The sequence below is a fragment of the Zalophus californianus genome, chromosome 12 (genome assembly GCF_009762305.2).
Source record: "Zalophus californianus isolate mZalCal1 chromosome 12, mZalCal1.pri.v2, whole genome shotgun sequence".
Lineage (NCBI taxonomy): Eukaryota > Metazoa > Chordata > Mammalia > Carnivora > Otariidae > Zalophus > Zalophus californianus.
Genome location: NC_045606.1, coordinates 80,735,845 through 80,756,915, shown reverse-complemented (window position 1 = coordinate 80,756,915; position 21,071 = coordinate 80,735,845).

The following is a 21,071-nucleotide window of genomic DNA, read 5'->3' as shown; positions in this document are numbered from 1 at the left end:
AAGAATACATTGAAGTATCAGATGGCATCTCCCCCCTAAGCAGGGCACATGCAAGGCTGCTCTCACCAATATGCAGAGACACACTTTCACAAATGATGTTATTAAAGATTGGCCACCGGGCATCGGCTAGTAAGCCTGACTTTGTTCTCTGATGCTTTTGTATAAATTTTTAAAATAAAGACTTAAATATATATACAACAGGGGAAAAATGCTAAACCATAATTCGTGGACATATTAGATGAAAATTAGTAATACCAATCGAATCATATATTTCAGATCACTGTGATATCTGATTATTTCACTAGCTCCGATCATTTTGCTTTAATATTTCCTTTGTACAGAGAAAAAAGAGCAGGCTGGGGGGTGGGGATAAAGAAAGATGCAACAAATAGAATTATGAGAATGAACTTACTTCCCTGAAATATTATTGTGACACCCTGACTCTCTATGTTAAAAGAACAATTGTAGCATACTCACAAAACCTAGAGTAAACAACACTCAAAGCCATGATTTCAAAGGCATCTCTAGAGGGGAGGACAAGTGAAGAGATCCATCCTCTGGGCATTAGGCAAGAGCTGGGAAAATGGTTTCAGAAAAGAAGGTCATATATTCTACCCTGAAGCCCTAAGAAGGTTAGTGAGCTTCTCTCTTCATCTCAACTGCTGGGTAATACTTTACCCCAGCTAGTTTTAACTCAGGCAGATATTACCATAGCATCCACTAGTACTGGTTTGCCATTTCCCAAATAATCCTATAATAGAGCTAATGAAAGAATACAAAATAAAGGGTAATTTAAAAAATAATACATATCAGTTCATTGGAGGAGGATCAGTAGCCTGGAGGGGGGAGATCCAGCTGAAAGTATATAATCAGTGGCTCCTACGGAATGATAACAAATTGATAAAATGGCAACTTTTAAAAATATATTTATAAGAAAAACTCCCAGTGACATAAAATTACAGTGCAAATAGCTTTCCAGTATTTAAAAAAAGTGACTTTTTACCATGAAAAGATTAAATAAAAAACTATAAAATAGAATGCAACTGCTAGACTCTAAATGGTCTGAAAGATAAGCGGAAATATTATCTAACAAAAATAAGAACGTTAAGTTCCAAGATGGCAGGTACACATCTAAATACCACTCTCTACTCTCTACTTTAAGCACCTAAAACAGTAGCCAGCACATGGAAAGGGCTTAGGAAATGTTTGTTAATGAAGACATAATCAACACATAATGAGTTAGAAATTAAGAATGAAAAAGATTAGAGAAAACATAATTAAAGAGTTTAAACGAGAAGACAGGTGATCTAGAAGGAGAAAATCATTAGCTTATGGTATAATAAATACAGAAATGGTGAGACAAATTCCCTGACAGTGGAGATGTCCACTATATATACGTGTGTATACACGTATGTATACACACACACACACACACACACAAGCATATACATATATGTGTGTATCTTAGCGAAAAATGTAAGTGACAGAGTAATATGTACAGTGTGATTCCATTTTTTAAAATCAAAAACAGTTATGTACCCTCAGATACTTCAAAATATTTTAAATGAATCAATGTGTGTCTGTACTTGAGATGATACATAAGCATAACAGCAGACATTTATTAATGTTTACATAAGAGGAATGGGATGGGGTACAAGAATGGCAGTTTTTATTTCTCTCTATGCCTTCTGAATATTTTATTTTATTCATTATTAAACTTTCTAATAAAGATTAACTCAAAGGAACTACACATTACATATAAAAAGCAAATAAGGCTAGGGGATCTTAGCAGCTATGAGTCTAAAAGACAAGTAGTGTAATATTTAGTTCATATTACTATAATATGTGACAGCATAAAATTCGCTTGAGAAGGCAGACTCTTGGCATTAAATTGCTTGGATTGAAATTCTGGTTTTTCCATAAAAAGCCACAAAGCCATAGGAACATATTCTTCTTTTCTGAGTTTTTTTTAAACCTGTAAAATGAAGATGAAAGTAATGATTCCAGATTCATAAGGTTGTTGAGGATTTATGAATTAACATATGCAAATAATTCAGAAGAGGAGAGAAACAAGATCTTCAGAGATCTCGGCTGGCCTTATTGTCTCACTCAATACTTAAACCAAGCGAACAGACTACGGGGCATTTTAGCCACATCTAAAGTCCCTGAAAACCCCAGCACATTTGGAAAGTCAGAAAGATAGGTGAATTCAGTTTTACAAAAGAATCCTCTCTGCTAAGTTTTCTCAGTCATTCTGGACGTGGAAGGCAAGCTGACTTCTTTCTTATTGTCCCCAGACTGATAGGATAATTTGAAACTGACTCTTTGCTCAAGGCTTGTAAGCAGTCTGGCCACTTCCCTAGATATCAGTGCATGCTAGGGCCCCTGCAAGGGACAAAGACAGAGGAGGAAACCACTAACACTGTGTTTTGGCAAAAAGGGAGATTTCCTAATACCTCTCCCCAGGCTCCCTAAATCCAAAAATGTTACTGTAGATAATTCTAAAAGATGAAATACAAATATCTTAGGTCAGTTTACAATTTATATTTTCCTGCTAATGGGTTTCAGAGCTTTTCTTGAGAGCAGTTTTTCAAAGGTATATATGACTGAAGTGAGAATAAAGGTTTATAACTGGAAAGCCAGGGATAACTACTTTGCAATTTGGCATCAGTCAGCACTGCCCTCACATACAAAAATGCATGTAACAAATATTCACTAGTATCTTCCTTCATGCATTTGGTAAGGATCAGCTACTGACTACATTATAGGCCATCTTCTCACAGGTTCTGGTCATTTTAGAAGTTACATAATTTGATGACAGCTTTGATTTAAGGGAGGGTAAGAAAGAGATTTTCTGAATCTTGGTTCCAACTCCTAAAATCATAACCATTAATGCATGCCTTGCATATTGCTCATGATTTTGGATTTTGATATTAATGTTTACATAACTTTTATTTGTTGACTGCCATAGTGTTTCATTCTCTTTTGATTTAACATGAAGTATATCTTGTTTACAGACAAATAGTATATGTGTGTTTATTTACATGTATGCATGTGTATGTGTATAACACAGTTTACCATGAATATCCTATATCTTTCTGTCTACCTACTTATTTACCTATCTATGTTTAGTGGCGGCCTGCTACTTTTTTGAAGTGGAGAATAATTTCTTTAAATCTGTTTTAAAGGCTACTAATATAATTAAAAAAAAATGTTGTAATATACATGCTCTTTCATGTATTTTAGTTTTAGAATAAGTTTCAAATATAGAATTTTGGATCAAGAATTTATTTTATTTTATCTTATTTTTAGGTTTTGGTACCTAATGACAAAACTCTGCAGTATAGTCCATACAAGGCATAAAGATATCTGTTATTAGCTACTTTAAACTTTATCAAGTGGAAAGATGGGAAAAACTACATCAGATTATTGCTTTTCTTTGCATTTTTTTGATTACTAGTATTTATGAGTATATTTTTCACATCATGTTTGGCATCTATTTCTTTTTCTAATTTTGTAGATTTACATTCTAAGCTATTTTATCTACAACATTTTGGGGGTTTTGTTACTGATGTGTAAAGACTTTTTTTAAATAAAGGTATGAATCCTTTATCATTTTAGATTATACCTCCTCCAAGTTTGTTGTCTTTATTTTAATGAGCTCCCTTTTAGTAGCCCAGAAGTTTTACATTATATTTATATATAAATTTAGTATGCTTTGTATTGCCTTGGGAAGGAATTCCCCACCATACACTGCATAAACATTAGATAATCTAAATGGAAAGTTATTTCCGTTATATCAGGCATGCAAAACTACTATTTCATTCAGTGTTCTGCAATAACTGTCATTAGACCCACAGTTTAAAAGATTACATTTATAACAAAATACAGAAAACATGTCTCAATAGTTCTGACTACTCTTCAAAGCTGTAGAGGAAAAAACCTCCTGGTATGCCATTCATTCATATGAATCAAGAATTTCTTCCAAGTCACTAAATAGTTTCATAATCTTCATCTAATTAACTACCACCACTTTTTTTTTTCAGAGACAGAGAAGGCACATTAACCTTCTTGAAGAGTAAGAAACTGCAGCAGAAGTGCAATTTTGCTGAATGACCCCTGTCATTCCATAGACTAGGAGAAGAGGAAAAAACCCGCCTCTGCTCTAAGACTGTTTTAACTTGCCCAGCCTCTTTGGCCTTTCCTACGGGCAGCTAGGATTCTAGTTATCACTCAACTCCTTAGATTCTGAAGGTCAATAGCATGAAGTACACTGGATTTGCACTATTCCTGACCAGACTGAGAGAACACAACAAAAATGACCCCAGGACACAGGAGGTAAAGTAAAATAATTACAAAATGCTGAGATGTAAGCCATCCCTCAGTATGAACATGAATAAAATTCTTAACATTGTCAAGAATCCAAGTGTGAAAATTGTAAGACAGCTGTCAGAATAAATGCTGGGTGCAGTTCCAGAGAGGACAATCCTTCCTTGAAGTTACTCCCATTAATGAAATCTCACCTACTGAGTACTTAATTGTACAGAAGACTGTACTAGAAAGAATCTGGTTGCAACAACACCAATCCAACATATAAAATAATGAATGTGAACAAGAAAAAGAAAGAATGTCTCAAATTCTTTTTGTATCTCTGTAAACTGCTAGCTGGCATGGAAGAAGTACCAGCTGTGGGTTTTTATAATTAAACCCCCCAAAACATGATTCCCTAGGACTATAAGACAACGAGTTAATGTAAAACATGGGATGTTTATCTAAATTGTCCCTTCACTTCAGCTGTATACCCTAACTGATTAGGACATGGCATTCCCTGTTATGATAACGATCATCTTATATTTCAAAGCATTAGAGCTGCTTTGATATTTTTCTTTATTGCCCAGATGTGCAAGTTGGGCAAGTTTCACAGGTTCAGTCTGGATCATACCTGAGATACCTGGTCACTTGTACAAGCTCAGGAGTCAAGTTGCTGCACTCACTAAATCTCCTTACAATGAATATGCAAGAAATTAAAAATTAAACAGAGTTCTCATGAGTGTCATAGACCAGTGCAAAAGGAGGCCAGACATGCTAGACCTGATTTGGAAATTGGTGGCTTCTAAAGGGTAGTAGCTCCAATAAAGTTAGTGGAAGGTTCCAGATTGGGAGATTTGTAGCACAACATAACGAACTTTTGGATAACTCCTTATGCACCTCGCATTTTTGGTTCAAACAAACAATTGGGGGATAAATGGAAAAACATTGTTCTTTTGCCTGGATCACTGATCTTTTCCCCCATTTTCTTTATTTTTTTATTTGAATCAGCATCTTAAATTTGCTTTCCCACAATTCATTTTAGCACATTTATCACACCTCTAGTCAATGCTCCCCTCTCCCTTCTATTTAAGTAAGCCATCCACGGCCCATCTCACTGAACATGGACATATATGTTGTAAGATAGACACATTTATACTCTGGAATTAACAGTTTGCTAATTGAATGGCCTTGATAAAATTGGTTAAACATTCTGTGCTTCAGTTTTCTCAGTAGTAAAACTGCACACCACCACCTAACTCATGGGGGTTTTAAGAGATTTTAACAAAAAATGGATATATAACACATATATAAGCTTACTGTATATAAGGAACTATTCTAAGCACTTTCCATATACTGACTCATTTACTACTAACCTTTATTACAATCCTCCGAAAGACAATGTTATCCCTATTTGACAGATGAAGACACTGCTCTGTACAGTGGCAAACAAATATCCAATTGTTGTATAACTATATAGTAGTGGAGTTTAGATCTAAATATAAACAGCACATCTCCATAGCCCATAACCTTAACTTGTTTCCTGTGCTTAAATAAAGAAAGTCAGTAACTGTTAGCTCCTTTCCCAATTTCATCAATCGTAAACATAAAAGAAAAATTAAAAAATGAAGGAGAAAATATAAGTGATCAAGTGGTGTTCCATCCAAGCGGACCATTTAGAGAATGTTTGTTCTATTGATTTTTATCTTTCAGGTGCTCCTTATAGTGTCCTGACTGACCTTAATCAGGAATGAAAAGAAGCAGAACATGGTCATAGATACAAGCCACTCTATGTTCCCCATGACTCCTGATCATCCACCCCTCCCAGGCTCCATCCCCTACTGTCTTCACCCCAGTGAGGAGCTGTCTCTCTGGCAAAGCTTGCTATATCAAAGTAAAGACACCACTCAAAAATAAATCCTCCCTCAATTCTCTAGTGGTGTGACATATTTCTGATAGAATGACTCCAGCACAATATGTCTGAAAGTCTCATAACCAGGATATTCCATCATCGTCCTTCCAAAGCATCAAGTGTCATTAAGAGTGAGTGAAAATGAGAAGGAGATATTAAGACTTCTATCATATCATCTCCCAGATACCAATAAAGATCTGTTCAGGGGTCTTTTGGGAATGGTAAGTTTGTTTAATGTTAAAATAATGTTATTTTTATGGGTCAGTTTTTTGTACTGCCTGCATATTTAGTGTATATTGTTAATACCAAACACAAGAATAAACCTCCAGTAGCAACATGATTTCTGTACCAACCAAGTAAGCTACATTATGTTGTATTACAAAACAAACACAGAACAGCCATGGCTGACAACACATGCTTTATCTCTTACCCATGTTACATGTCAACTATGGTTTGGCTGCAACCCTGTTCAGCCAGACTTCAATCAGGAACCCTGTTCCTCTTCACTCTAGAATGTAGTCTCAAGAAGCAGCCCATATCTGGGACAATATTAGGCTGTATTAGAAGGAAAAGAGCAAAATGGCATCACAAATTGACTCTTAAAGCTTCTTTCAAAAGTGGAATGGTCAAGCACATAGGGTTCTGAAATATCTTTATTTCCAATGAAAAATATATAATTCCAAGAAGTAAATGGCTTATATATTTAATTCAAAGTGTATTCCGTATCAAAAGAAATGTCCACAATCATCTTCCCTGAGATACTAAATTTTTGCCCATGTAGTTTTTCCTCTTTAACTTCAGAAATATGGCAGAGCTGTTCCACTCCTTGCCTTCAAGGGGTATATTGTTATGGAGCCCAAAAAAGAAAGTGCCTACAACTCAAATCTCTGGCCTTTCTCTTCCTAAAGCTTTGGTCATTCATGTTATTATGCTGGAGGTGACAGGAAAGGGAGAGAGAGAGAGAGTGCCCTAAAGAAGTGGGGAGGCAAAGGAGTCTGCTCTTCCATCTGTGATCTCCCTCTGCCTCACTCTTAGATTCTGACACTTGTCCTTAGATTTAGGGCCCACCCACATAATCTTCAAAGAGTGTGAAGATGATTTCTGTCCCCTTTCTCTCTACCTATATGTAAAAGTGAAGTAAACAGGAATGAAGAAATGAGAAAAAATGGGTGATAGTTTTTTTTCTCACTTCTTTTGGAGTTTTTCTACCCGTCATGTGACTGGGTGCTTAATAGACATCCCATTCCCTTTTGTTTTTCTTTTTTCCTTCTTCTTTTTGTAAACTTAATTGAATATTTCTAGCTTTAAGAGATTATTCCTTACTTCAGTTGTTCTTGTTCTTTTTTTTAATGTAGAAACTTACATTATGCACCCCAAGCCAGTTATTGATTCACACAGAACTTAACCTATATATTTTAGCTTCTTGCCACCTCCACTTCCAATATACTAAATCAGATCTTTTAATTAAGCTCTATGGCTATTATCTCTTTACTATTTTCTGTGCCTCCAGTTACCACCTCCCCTCCCCAGCCTGACAGACACATTCAGCTTTTCATCTAATCTCTATGCGATTCCCATAATTATTTCACAACCCATGTAAACCAACATAATAAAATCTATTAGATTGTGTTGCATTTGTAGGATTAAATTCCTGTCTTCCTTTAGACTATAAATACCTTAGGGAGAAAAATCAATTCCTATCATTTCTATATTATCAATACCTATCACAGTACTCGGCATATTTACTGAATAAAAGAATGCTGTTTTAAAACACTTGTGGATCTTTTTCATAGAGAAACAATAAGATACAATGTAATATGGGGCGCCTGGGTGGCTCAGTCAGTTAAGTATCTACCTTCGGCTCAGGTCTGATCCCAGGGTCCTGGAATCGAGTCCCATATCAGGCTCCTTGCTCAGCGGGGAGCCTGCTTCTCCCTCTCCCTCTGCCCCGCCCCCCGCTCATGCTCTCTCTCTCTCTCTCTGTCAAATAAATAAATAAAAATCTTTAAAAAAATAAAAAATAAAACACTTGTGGATCTGTTTCACAGACAAACAATAAGATACAATGTAATATGGGGCGCCTGGGTGGCTCAGTCAGTTAAGCATCTACCTTGGGCTCAGGTCACAATCTCAGGGTCCTGGGACTGAGTCCCACATTGGGCTCCCCCAAGTCTGCTTCTCCCTCTGCCCCTCACCATGTTCGTGATCTCTCTCTCTCAAAAAAATAAATAAAATCTTTTAAAAAAGATACAATGTAATATGAACATATAAATGTGACAAAAGATCTGGCTTCTAGTCCATGTACATATCCTTAATGTGTGACCTACGAAAAACTGCTTAAACTGTGTGACCCTCACTTTATCACCTTTAAAATGAAACAAAAAATATCCTAGTGTTTATTTATAAAATTTATTTTTAGAATGAAACAAGGTAATGAGTGTGAGATTATTCCAGTTGCTATTCCTGAATAACAAGCCACCACAAAATTACTGGCACAAACATCCATTTTATTAGGCTACAGATTCTGTGGGTTAGGAATTAATTATGAAAAGGCTCAGATGGAAGTTCTTGCTTGGGGTCTCTCTGTGGCTGTAATCAGCTGGTGGCAGGGACTTTAATTATCTGAGTGTTCTCTTTGCTGTTACAGTCCTTTGGAGTTCTGAAACTCCATGTAAAAAATTCTACTATCCTGAGGCCACCATGCTCTGAGGAAGCTCAGGCTACATGCAGGTGCTCTAGTTTGCTCTAGCTAATTCCCAGATAATTGTCATTTTGGCTTATTCACGTGGCTTGCAGATGATTCTAGAACTCAGCTGGAATTTCAGTTGAGGCTGTTTACTAAAGCACTTCTAAGTGGCCACTCCATGTGGCCTGGGCTTCCTCACAGCATGGCAGCCTCAGAGTAGCTGAACTTCATATACAATGGCTCAGGGCTCCAGGCACAAGCAACCCAAGCAGAAGAATAAAGCTGCATTAACTTTTACATCCTAGTTTTGGAAGCCATGAAACATAACTTCTCTTGAATTGTTTTGGTTACAAATGAAGTACTCAAGCTTCCCAGATACAAAGGACAGGGGACATAGGCATACCACTTAATGAAACAAATGCTAAAGAGTCTGTGATCTTTTTTTTTTTAATCACCACATAACTATAAATTGTACAGGGGCAAAGAAATATAACAAATTATCTCTTACTGTCCTATGAAAAGGTTGTTTAATTGATTTTCATTTTATTATGCCTATTGCCAAAAAACACAACTAAATATCTCTCTCACCTTCCATGACAACTGCAGGATTTTCTGCTACTCACACTGCCTGGTTTGGTCTTGTTTTTTGTTTTTCTCCTGACTTTGACTTTTCTACCTTTACTTTAAGTGTCAAACTGTCTACGGCTTAGCCCTGGGCTCCACTTTCTTCTCTATAACAGAGTGTGCATATTCAGTCCCACGGCCTGAAAGGCTAAGTAAATACCAATTAACCTAAAATAAATGACTCTGGATATGATACCTCTCCTGAAATCTAGATTCATATATCCAATTGCCTATTTAAAATCTCAACTTGTATAAAAGTATATTAAACTGAACAAGCATAAGAATATTAGATTCCACATCTTAAACATGTGCCCTATCAGTATATTCCATCACCACCCAACCAAATTGTCAAAACTATTACTTTTTTCTCTTTGTTGCTACTTGTACACATACTATACTACTAGAGTTTTGCTTAAATATTGGTGACAGTCATTTTTGCTGAACTTTTTCTCTGACATATGAATGCACAGAAATTGTAGGTTCAAAGTCTAGATAGTGCATTGGATCTATTGTCACATAAAGCCATTAGGGAAATTACAAACAAGATACCAGCAAACTACTAACACTCAATAACTTTCTCTTTGAGCATGTAATATGGAATATGCTTCTCTCGCTTTCTCCCTTTCTCCCTCCCTCCATCACACACACATACACACACACACACACACACACACACAGCCTTCATTTAATCTTTTCTCATAACTAGTTCATTGAAATAAGTAAATCTAAAAGAGACCAAGACGGGGAAAAAAAAAAAAAAAACATGACACAGACATGCTGTTTGCCTAAAGAAAGTCAGTGTTAACTATTTTATTTTTTTTAAGACTTATTTATTTTAGAGAGAGAGAGAGAAGGGGGAGGGGCAGAGGGAGAGGGAGAGAATCTCCAGCAGACTCCCTACTGAGCATGGAGTCCAATGCAGGGCTCCATCCCATGACCTGGAGATCATGACCTGAGCCAAAATCAAGAGTTGGATGCTCAACCAACTGAGCCACTCAGGCACACTAAGTGTTAACTATTTTAATATAAATTTAGATATATAGATTCTTAAAAATTAGAAGGGACTGACATAAAAAACTTGGCTGCTAACTGAAAAGCCACTCTCTTCTTGGTGGCTGGGAGAATTTCCCTTTATTTGTTCAGTTGCTCTCTGACCACTTGGTCATCTGTTCACTGAACAAGTGGGTGGCTACTTAATAAGGTAAACCATCCTGGAAATCCTGTTCTCCTAACCTGTTACTAGTTTGGGTACACACGTGATGTAATTTTAGTTAATAAGAGTAAGATTACCGAAGAGCTTCTAGGAAAGAGTTTCTTAGCTTTTCAGTCAGAAACGTGAAGAAAATCTCCCTTTTCTAACTCTGAAGGGGACTAAGTAAGGAAGTGGTTCCTGGAAGTGTGGCATTATATTGAATTAGGAGGAAATTTACCCAAAAGAAAAACCAACAAACAACAAAAAACACCTCAAGATGTAGATAAAACAGATGGAAGAACTTAGGTCTTTGGTAACATCACTGGGTCATCAATGATTAACCAGCCATAGACTCGTCCTTTCTCTGTGCTTCTAGACATAAGAAAAATAAACTACTTATTGATTTAACCATTTTGAGTTGGGTTTTCTGTTAGTTGTGGCTGAAAGTATTCTAATTTATTAGGGACCTTAGAGATTAACTAGCTCAACCTACATACACAAAACTAAAAATATTAAGTAATTTGTTACAAACCACCCAGGTCTTCTCTCTTCCACCTTCTCCTCCCTATCCACTTTTCTTCTTCTCTTCTTTCCCTCCTCCTCTCCTCCTCCATCATCGTCTCGTTCTCCCTCCCTTTCTCAACACAACCCCCCACGTATATACATTAACCATGTGTACACATGCACACATGCACACAGTCTTCACTCAACTCTGCTTTTTACCTTGACTGGAGGAAGACCAGAACTGAGTGCACAACTGACCAATGTCAAGTTAATCTGCCCATTAGATATTTAAGAATTGCTTTTATATTATAAATTCTAGAAATTTTAGATAACGAGGTAATAAAAAGTACTTGGATTTTCATGCAAAAATTTATTTTGAATATATTAACTTCAGTTCAGGATTTAATATATGCAATAAAACAGAATCTATACACAAAATATGTTCTGAAAAATGGGAGCCACTGAATAGGTTACTATTTCAATAGCTATTCATTTCTAATAAAAAAGAATCCTATGGGCTTAATAAACACAAAATATTATTTGATCATAAAGTGGCTAATTAGTTTTGTGATTTTAAAGTGCTGTGTTTGCATGTGAAAACTAATTACTGATCATATGCAGCCTTGATTGAATATTTTTTCACGTGCTATTCTAATGGTTTGTAAACCTAAATTCCCCAGAGGTATTTCCCTGGCATCCCGATTTTAAGCATTCCGTCAGTAAGTAAGTTTATTATTACTATCTATCTATCTGTCTATCTATCTATTTTCCCCTAAGCATAATCACCAATAAATATAATTTCAAATCTTTAAGAAATACCTTATGTTTATTCTTTGCCAGAATAATACACTATGGAGTCTAATCTAACTTTGATGTATGATACATTAGCTGTAGTGTTTTAATTAACACTACTGGAATTCTGGAAATTACATCTCAGAGCATTTAGCTAGCTGAGTTTAAATTCTACACGTATGTCCTGGATCAATTATGAACACAAGCACAAACAGTTGAATAAAAAATGAAGAAATCATTTACTTGTATATTATCTCTAGCAACAATGGAAAAAACATGAAATTAATCAAATAAAGAAACATGCCTGATTTACCAGAAAATAAATCCACACAAAATGCCATTTGCAAAATGCTCATTTGTTTTATGCAATATATATTAGTCTTCAAAAGCTAGACCCTGCCTATAGCCATGTTCTCCCCATGGAACCATCTGATAAAAGAATGTCACCATGATTTCCGTGTCTTCTTCATTATTTATCACCAGTAAAAAATAGAACAAAAATGAGTTTCTCTGTCTCTCTCATTCTTCTTCTAAACCTCCTTGGGATCTCCCTGATTGGATGCTTTACCTAGGAACTTAGCCAATTTTCACTCCAGTGATACAATATTTCAGGTAAACGGGGAAGAGAGAAGGAGGGAGTGGAGAAACAGAGAAAGGAACAGTTTTCCAGTATTTATGTCACTACCTTGGAATATAACTTTACCTTAGGCAAATGTGTCTGTGGCCTTTTAATAATCTTTTCCACCTTATGTGACAACCTGTCCCTCTTATGTACATGTTTGCTCTTAATTATTATCCAATGCTTTACTCTCTTATTTTCTCTAGAACTTTCTTGTAATTGCACACCGAGGAAAAATATTTGATGATTCTATAATCATTTATTCATTCATTAATAATATGCAACAGAGGGTATATTATAAAGTTTCATTTTGAAGAAGAAGCAGACTGAAATTTTAAGTGATGGTCACCTAAAGAGATGATATTAAAGGTAGAACATGTATTAGAGAGAAATCCCCTGTTCCTCTGTTTCAATCTTGTCTTCTTTTTCACCCCAACAGTATTCTTCACCCATCTCTACTTCTACTTTCATACTTTACCATGAATGTCTGGTATGTTTCGAGAGTTATTTTACTTTTATAGTATTTGATTTGTGTTTTTACTCAAAATAAGCACCCCCACCCCTTTTTTAAAAACAGCAGACCGAGGTGATTCTGACAAATGACGTTCCATAATAGTCCTTGGTACACATAATTCTATACTTAAAAAGTTGTAGTTCAACATTTACTTTTTTATTCTTACTCCTCATTCCCATTTCATCGCACCACACAGATCTTTTATATTTAAGACCAGAGCCATCTCTGTTACAGGTTGTTATCATTTTATCTTTTTAAGGTAGAATCATTCGTTTCAGTGGGGAGATCATGCAGTCCTGGGTACCTTGCTAGGCAGCTGAGCAGTTTTGAACGAGAATGGCTGATGATACCTATGCTACTGTTTGGAACCCACAACATCACAGTAACACAGAAGTGGTTCTGCCAGGAAAAAGAGTAGAAGCTATGACAACTAAACATTCTAATACTTGAAAAGGATACCAATCCCGTGTCATTATTTTCAGGAAATAGACTCCAATTTTGAAAACTGCCTCTCTGACTCCAAATGGATATTACACAAATATTCCACCCAACCTGCCCCTGCTACATACACACACAAGTTAAAGATTTTATACGATTAACAAATAAAGCAAACTGAGCAGAGATTGACCTTTGAAAAAAATCGTGTAGATTATTATCTACAGTTCAGTTACGGTTTATTTATATGGTTAGATTATTATCTAGTTCAGTTACAGTAACACCAAAAATACTGAGCAGACTGTTACTGAGCTGTGAATGAAGCCAAAAGTCTTAGGAAAAATACATGAAATTGCCTCTTTATTCAGTCTGTCGATCTACTAGAGCACAGCCTTCTCTTTGAGATGCCACATAGACAAATTGGAGAGTTAAAGCATGGTGATGAACTGAATAAAAAGCTGGATGAAAAAATTGAATGGAAAACATAACCTGTCAAGACAACCTATAAGATACTACATTCTAATAGTCCTCTTAATGTAGATAATAAAGACATATTTATGTGGGTTTCCCTCCCATATTGAGTCCCCATTTTAGCAAAGTCAATATTTAAACAGTGATTAAACTTTTTAAAGTTTATGGTTGGAAGTTCTCAATAAACTTTATAAGAACAATTCAACAAATGATCCGCTCCATATGTATTTTAAACCTTTTTACACCACTGAGAATGTCTCACAATATTTACGATTTAATGGATAAAAATATAACAAATTTATTAACAGAGTTTCCAGTTGTAAAATATCTCAATCTGGTCAATCTTTGTGTTTAGCGAATCCTTAATTTCTTGTAATTGGTCCTTATTTCCTGATAGGAATATATCAGTATTTAAAATTAATCATTTGGAAGAAACTCAGATAATGTGTAGATACAAATATTTTTCTCACAGTGATCTGGTTATAATTAGTACAGAGAAAAAAGGAATTGAAATGTCTTGATTGCCTCCAAAGTAGAACTTCTTTCACATAACAAAATAAGAAAGGATTTGAAATCTTAGGAAAACTCATAAATGAAAATTTTGATAGATTTGACTATTTCTAAATGAGACACCTCTGTAATATAAAAGACAACATTTAAGCTGCAAACACTGAGAATCTGTTTGCAATAAATGTAAGAATTGCTTCCAGAATAAACAATGATTCTTACAAATCCAATAGAAAAATATAAACAACCCAATGAATATATAGTTCACAGAAAAAACCTGAATCTTCTAACAGAATTTTTTAAATGAACTCTTCTACCCACCCATAGTTGTTTTTTTGTTTGTTTTCAAGATTTAAGAGAGAGAGAGAGAATGAGCAAGAGGGGCAGAGGGAAAGAGGGAGGCAGAATCTGAAGCAGAATCTGTGCTGAGTGCAGAGCCCAATGTGGGGCTCTAGCTCATGACCCTGAGATCACAACCTGAACTGAAACCAGGAGTCAGTCGCTCAACCAACTGCACCACCCAGGCACCCCAACCCACCCATGGTCTTAAACAAGGTTCCCAGGCAATATATGCCAAATTAACTAGCTAAAACAGTTTAACAGGTGATGGGGATTGAGGAGTGTACTTGCTGTGAGGAGCGCTAGGTGTTGTATGAAAGTGCTGAATTACTAAATTGTAAACCTGAGCCTAATATTACACTGTATGTTAACTAACTGAAATTTAAATAAAAACTTAAAAAAAAAGTACACTGTAAAAATAATTAATTAATTAATTAATTAATAAAGCAGGTTTTTGAAAATAGTGAGAAGGAATACCTGTGCCTGTGCCCTTTAGGCTATCACAGCAAGGTTATAAAGACCTTGATGCTGAAAAAAGGGGGAAAGCGAAAATTAGGAATAATTTGCTGAAAGTGATGCTATGGGTTTCAAGCCTACAGGACACCTTCCCAGTTGAGGAGCACCAACGCCTAAGAAAGTGAAAGACTGCAGCTGGCTAGCTGCTTTGACAGCACTTGCCGAAAAGGGAATCGCTTCAGGGCAAGCCTGGGAAATTCCAAATTTTGTCAGGGTAAAAACATAAGTTTGAGACTTGGAACTGAGATGGTCATTGAGAGGAGCACTGTACCCCAACAGATAGACTATGTTACATGTGTCACCCAGAATCAAGAGCTGAGTCAAGTCATAAGCCGCCCCTTGGAGGAAACATTATCAAGGATGACTGAAGATAAGAGTTGCTCAGCAGCAGCAATATGTCATGAGGAGGCACCTCATGAGACATTTAAACAACCACCAAATCCATGAAGTTTTGTTCGCATAAACTGTATTTCTTATTTTCCTTCCTCTATTATGAAGCTTAATTACTGATGTGAGAGTGTTTTGAAACTACAAGAGATAGACATATTATATGTATTTATTATATAAGAGTAATCTAAAAGAACATGGGGCTTTTTTATCCAAAGATTTGGAAAAAGGAACCAATATTTGGGTGTTTATGGGCATTTGAAAGGAAAGAATAAAATTGCCTTACTAAGGCACCACACTGGATTCCAATTTTTCATAAGTGTTACAAACATATAAAATAAATATTAACTTTACTAATAATCAAAGATCACTTATTAAACAAAGAAATACATATTAAATCAAAGATATACATGCTAAACATAATAAAACTTTATTTCATAAATATCAAATTTGCAGGAAAACTGCAGTCTTTATCAAGTATTAACAAGTGTCTGGAGAAATGATAACTGACATACTGCTGTTGATAGTAAAAGTTGTTAGCACGACTGTACATTAGCAGCTAGTAAAATTCATACTATACCCAAATACCAGACTAAATAATTCTGCAATGCATGTACATGCTGGACTATCTTCTGCAAGCGAAAAAGATATTTTACAAAAATTATTTTTACAGTCCTCTTTGGAAACAAAAGTCTCAAGCAGTGAAATGGTCAATTACAAAATAGAGAGGATGGGAAACTATATCATGGTTAAAATTAATGTGTTAGACACATGCATATCTATTTAAACAGAACATAGAAATAAAATTTTGGGTAAATCATTTGCCAAAATATATGAAGATTTAAACTAATTATGAAATTTTAAAACAGAAATAATGTTTATTATGCTCAAGAATTCATATATGTGAATATAGATAAAAGTATAAACATAAAAGACTTTAAAGGTATACAATAAACTCATGATAGTTTCTCCTGTGCTGGAGACACAGGAGACACAAAAGTGTCTTTGACTATATTCTGGCTAGCTGGAGTAGGAAATATCTTAAATTATTTTTTAGGTCTAAAACCCCAAATGTTAATATGCTTATCAATCACATCTACTCTGTTATATTCTTACCACTGTATCACAACACAGATGCAATAAATTATTGTTAGGTACAAGAGTTTTAGATTTTAAGAACAAAGACCGAGGTTCTATAAACAATAAATAAGGTAATATTCAAAGATTTTAAATTCATTTTCTTATTTTATCTTTCCTTTTTTATTGAAAAGGTACAATCTTTATCATGTCAATGCAATACACTAGACAGTATATTTTGAGATATGATTTGTGTGTGTGTGTGTTTTAGAGGTATGTATTGGAACTACTACATCTCACCCATCACTATTTTTGGAGCCATTATCCATCTCTTATTAATCCTATTAAACCAGTATTAGAGATGGAAAATTTAATAAATATAGAACTGATCTTTGCATTGTTTAGGACAACAAAGCTTTCCTTGCTTTTCATTGAAGCAATCAAAATCTATCCTTTACAAATCAGTAATACAATTAAAACTACAGTTTCTATGTTCTCAATTTACTATTGTTTCACACAGCTTAACTACAAAGAGACAATGGTTTCTTATTCTAATTCCACTGGTATAGAAAATGAAGAGAGAGTCATTCAGAACAACAGAACATGTCAAGTTAGCCCAAAGAGAGACCATCAACAGTCTACTGATCAAATAGATTTCAATGTAGGTAGAGCAAGTGACTAATAGAACTCAGGCTTTTTTCCCTGACCTTTTTATTTGCCTTACAAAACTTGTGAGTTGCGACTAAAGTAACATAGGTAATGAAATCTAAGCCATTAAATTAAAATATATCATAAATAAACTCCATTTCTCTCTCCTTCTCATTCTCTGGTTCATTTCTTTGTTTCTTTGTTTTTAAGATGTTATGTTAGTCACCATACAATACATCATTAGTTTTTGATGTAGTGTTCCATGATCCATTGTTTTCATATAACACCCAGTGCTCCATGCAGTATGTGCCCTCCTTAATACCCATCACTGGGCTAACCATTCCCCCTCCCCCCTCCCCTCTAAAACCCTGTTTGTTTCTCAGAGTCCATAGTCTCTCATGGTTCATCTCTCCCTCCGATTCCCCCCCTTCATTTTTCCCTTCCTTCTCCTGATGTCCTCCGTGCTGTTCCTTATGTTCCACAGATAAGTGAAACCATATGATAATTGACTTTCTCTGCTTGACTTATTTCACTTAGCACAATCTCCTCCAGTCCCATCCACGTTGATGTAAAAGGTGGATATTCATCCTTTCTGATGGCTGAGTAATATTCCCTTGTATACATGGACCACATCTTCTTTATCTATTCATCTGTTGAAGGGCATCTCGGCTCTTTCCACAGTTTGGCTATTGCAGACATTGCTGCTATGAACATTGGGGTGCATATGGCCCTTCTTTTCACTACATCTGTGTCTTTGGGGTAAATACCCAGTAGCGTAATTGCTGGGTCATAGGGTAGCTCTATTTTTAATTTTTTGAGGAACCTCCACACTGTTTTCCAAAGTGGCTGTACCAACTTGCATTCCCACCAACAGTATAAGAGGGTTTCCCTTTCTCTACAACCTCTCCAACACAGGTTGTTTCTTGCCTTGTCACTTTTTGCCATTCTGACTGGTGTAAGGTGGTATCTCAGTGTGGATTTGATTTGAATTTCCCTCATGGCTAATGATGATCAACATTTTTTCATGTGTCTGTTAGCCATTTGTATGTCTTCTTCGGAGAAGTGTCTGTTCATGTCTTCTGCCCATTTTTTGACTTGATTATTTGTTTTTTGGGTGTTGAGTTTGAGAAGTTCTTTATAGATCTTGGATACCAGCCCTTTATCTGTAGTGTCATTTGCAAATATTTTCTCCCATTCTGTGGGTTGCCTCTTTGTTTTGACTGTTTCCTTTGCTGTGCAGAAAGTTTTTATCTTGATGAAGTCCCAAAAGTTCATTTTTGCTTTCGTTTCACTAGCCTCTGGAGATGCATCTTGACAGAAGTTGCTGTGGACGATGTCAAAGAGGTTACTGCCTGTGTTCTCCTCTAGGATTTTGATGGATTCCTGTCTCACACTGAGGTCTTCCATCAATTTTGAGTTCATCTTTGTGTATGGTGTTAGAGAATGGTCAAGTTTCATTGTTCTGCACATAGCTGTCCAATTTTCCCAGCACCATTTACTGAAGAGACTGTCTTTTTTCCATTGCATATTTTTTCCTGCTTTGTTGAAGATTATTTGACCATAGAGTTTAAGGTCCGTATCTGGGCTCTCTATTCTGTTCCATTGGTCTATATGTCTGTTTTTGTGCCAGTACTTGTGCTTTCTTGGTGATCACTGCTTTGTAATATACCTTGAAATTGGGCAATGTGATGCCCCCAGCTTTGTTTTACTTTTTCAACATTTCCTTGGCAATTCGGGGTCTTTTCTGATTCCATACAAATTTAGGATTGTTCGTTAAGGCAATTTGAAAAATGTCATTGGAATTTTGATCAGGATGGCATTGAAGGTATAGATTGCTCTGGGTAGCATAGACATTTTAACAATGTTTATTCTTCTGATCCATGAGCATGGAATGTTTTTCCATCTTTTTGTGTCTTCTTCAATTTCTTTCATTAGTGTTCTGTAGTTCCTAGAGTATATAGATCCTTACCTTTTTGGTTAGGTTTATTCCGAGGTATCTTATGGGTTTTGGTGCTATTGTAAATGGAATCGTTTCTCTAATTTCTCTTTCTACAGTTGCATTGTTAGTGTATAAGAAAGCAACTGATTTCTGTGCATTGATTTTGTATCCTGCCACATTACTGAATTGCTGTATGAGTTCTAGTAATTTGGGGGTGGAGTCTTTTGGGTTTTCCACATAAAGTATCATGTCGTCTGCGAAAAGAGAGAGTTTGACTTCTTCTTTGCCAATCTGAATACCTTCTATTTCTTTTTGTTGTCTGATTGCTGTTGCTAGGACTTCTAGTACTATGTTGAACAATAGTGGCGAGAATGGGCATCCTTGACGTGTTCCTGATCTTAAGGGAAAGACTCAGCTTTTCCCCATTGAGGATGATATTTGCTGTGGGTTTTTCATAGATGGATTTTATGAACTTGAGGAATGTTCCCTCTGTCCCTATACTCCGAAGAGTTTTAATCAGGAAAGGATGCTGTATTTTGTCAAATGCTTTTTCTGCATCAATTGAGAGGACCATATGGTTCTTCTCTCTCCTCTTATTAATGTGTTCTATCACATTGATTGATTTGCGAGTGTTGAACCATGCTTGCATCCCGGGGATAAATCCCACTTGGTCGTGGTAGATGATCCTTTTAATGTATTGTTGGATCCTATTAGCTAGGATTTTGTTGAGGGTTTGGAATCCATATTCATCAGGGATATTGGTCTGAAATTCTCCTTTTTGATGGGGTCTTTGCTGGGTTTGGGGATTAAGGTAATGCTGGCCTCACAGAAGGAGTCTGGAAGCTTTCCTTCTGTTTCTATTTTTTTGAAACAGCTTCAGTAGAATAGGTATTATTTCTTCTTTGAATGTTTGGTAGACTTCTCCAGAGAATCCATCAGGCCCTGGACTCTTGTTTTTTGGGAGGTTTTTGATCACTGCTTCAATCTCATTACTGGTTATTGGCTTATTCAGGTTGTCAATTTCTTCCTGTTTCAGTCTTGGGAGTTTATAGGTTTCCAGGAAGACATCTATTTCATCCAGATTGCTCAGTTTAATGGCATACAGTTGTTGACAATAATTTCTAATGATTGTTTCTATTTCCTTGGTGTTAGTCGTGATCTCTCCCCTTTCATTCATAATTTTATTAATTTGGGTCCTTTCTCTTTTCTTTTGGATAAGTCTGGCCAGTGGTTTATCGATCTTAATTCTTTCAAAGAACCAGCTTCTAGTTTTGTTGATCTGATCTACTGTGTTTCTGGTTTCTAATTCATTGATCTCTGCTCTAATCTTAATTATTTCTCTTCTAATGCATGGCTTAGGCATCGTTTGTTGCTTTTTCTCTAGTTCTTTAAGGTGTAGAGTTAGTTAGTGAATTTGGGATTTTTCTATTTTTTTGAGTGAGGCTGGATGGCTATGTATTTCCCCCTTAGGACTGCCTTTGCAGTATCCCATAGGTTTTGGATCGATGTGTTTTCGTTCTCATTGGTTTCCATGAATTGTTTAAGTTCTTCTCTGATTTCCTGGTTGACCCAAACATTCTAGAGCAGAGTGGTCTTTAGCT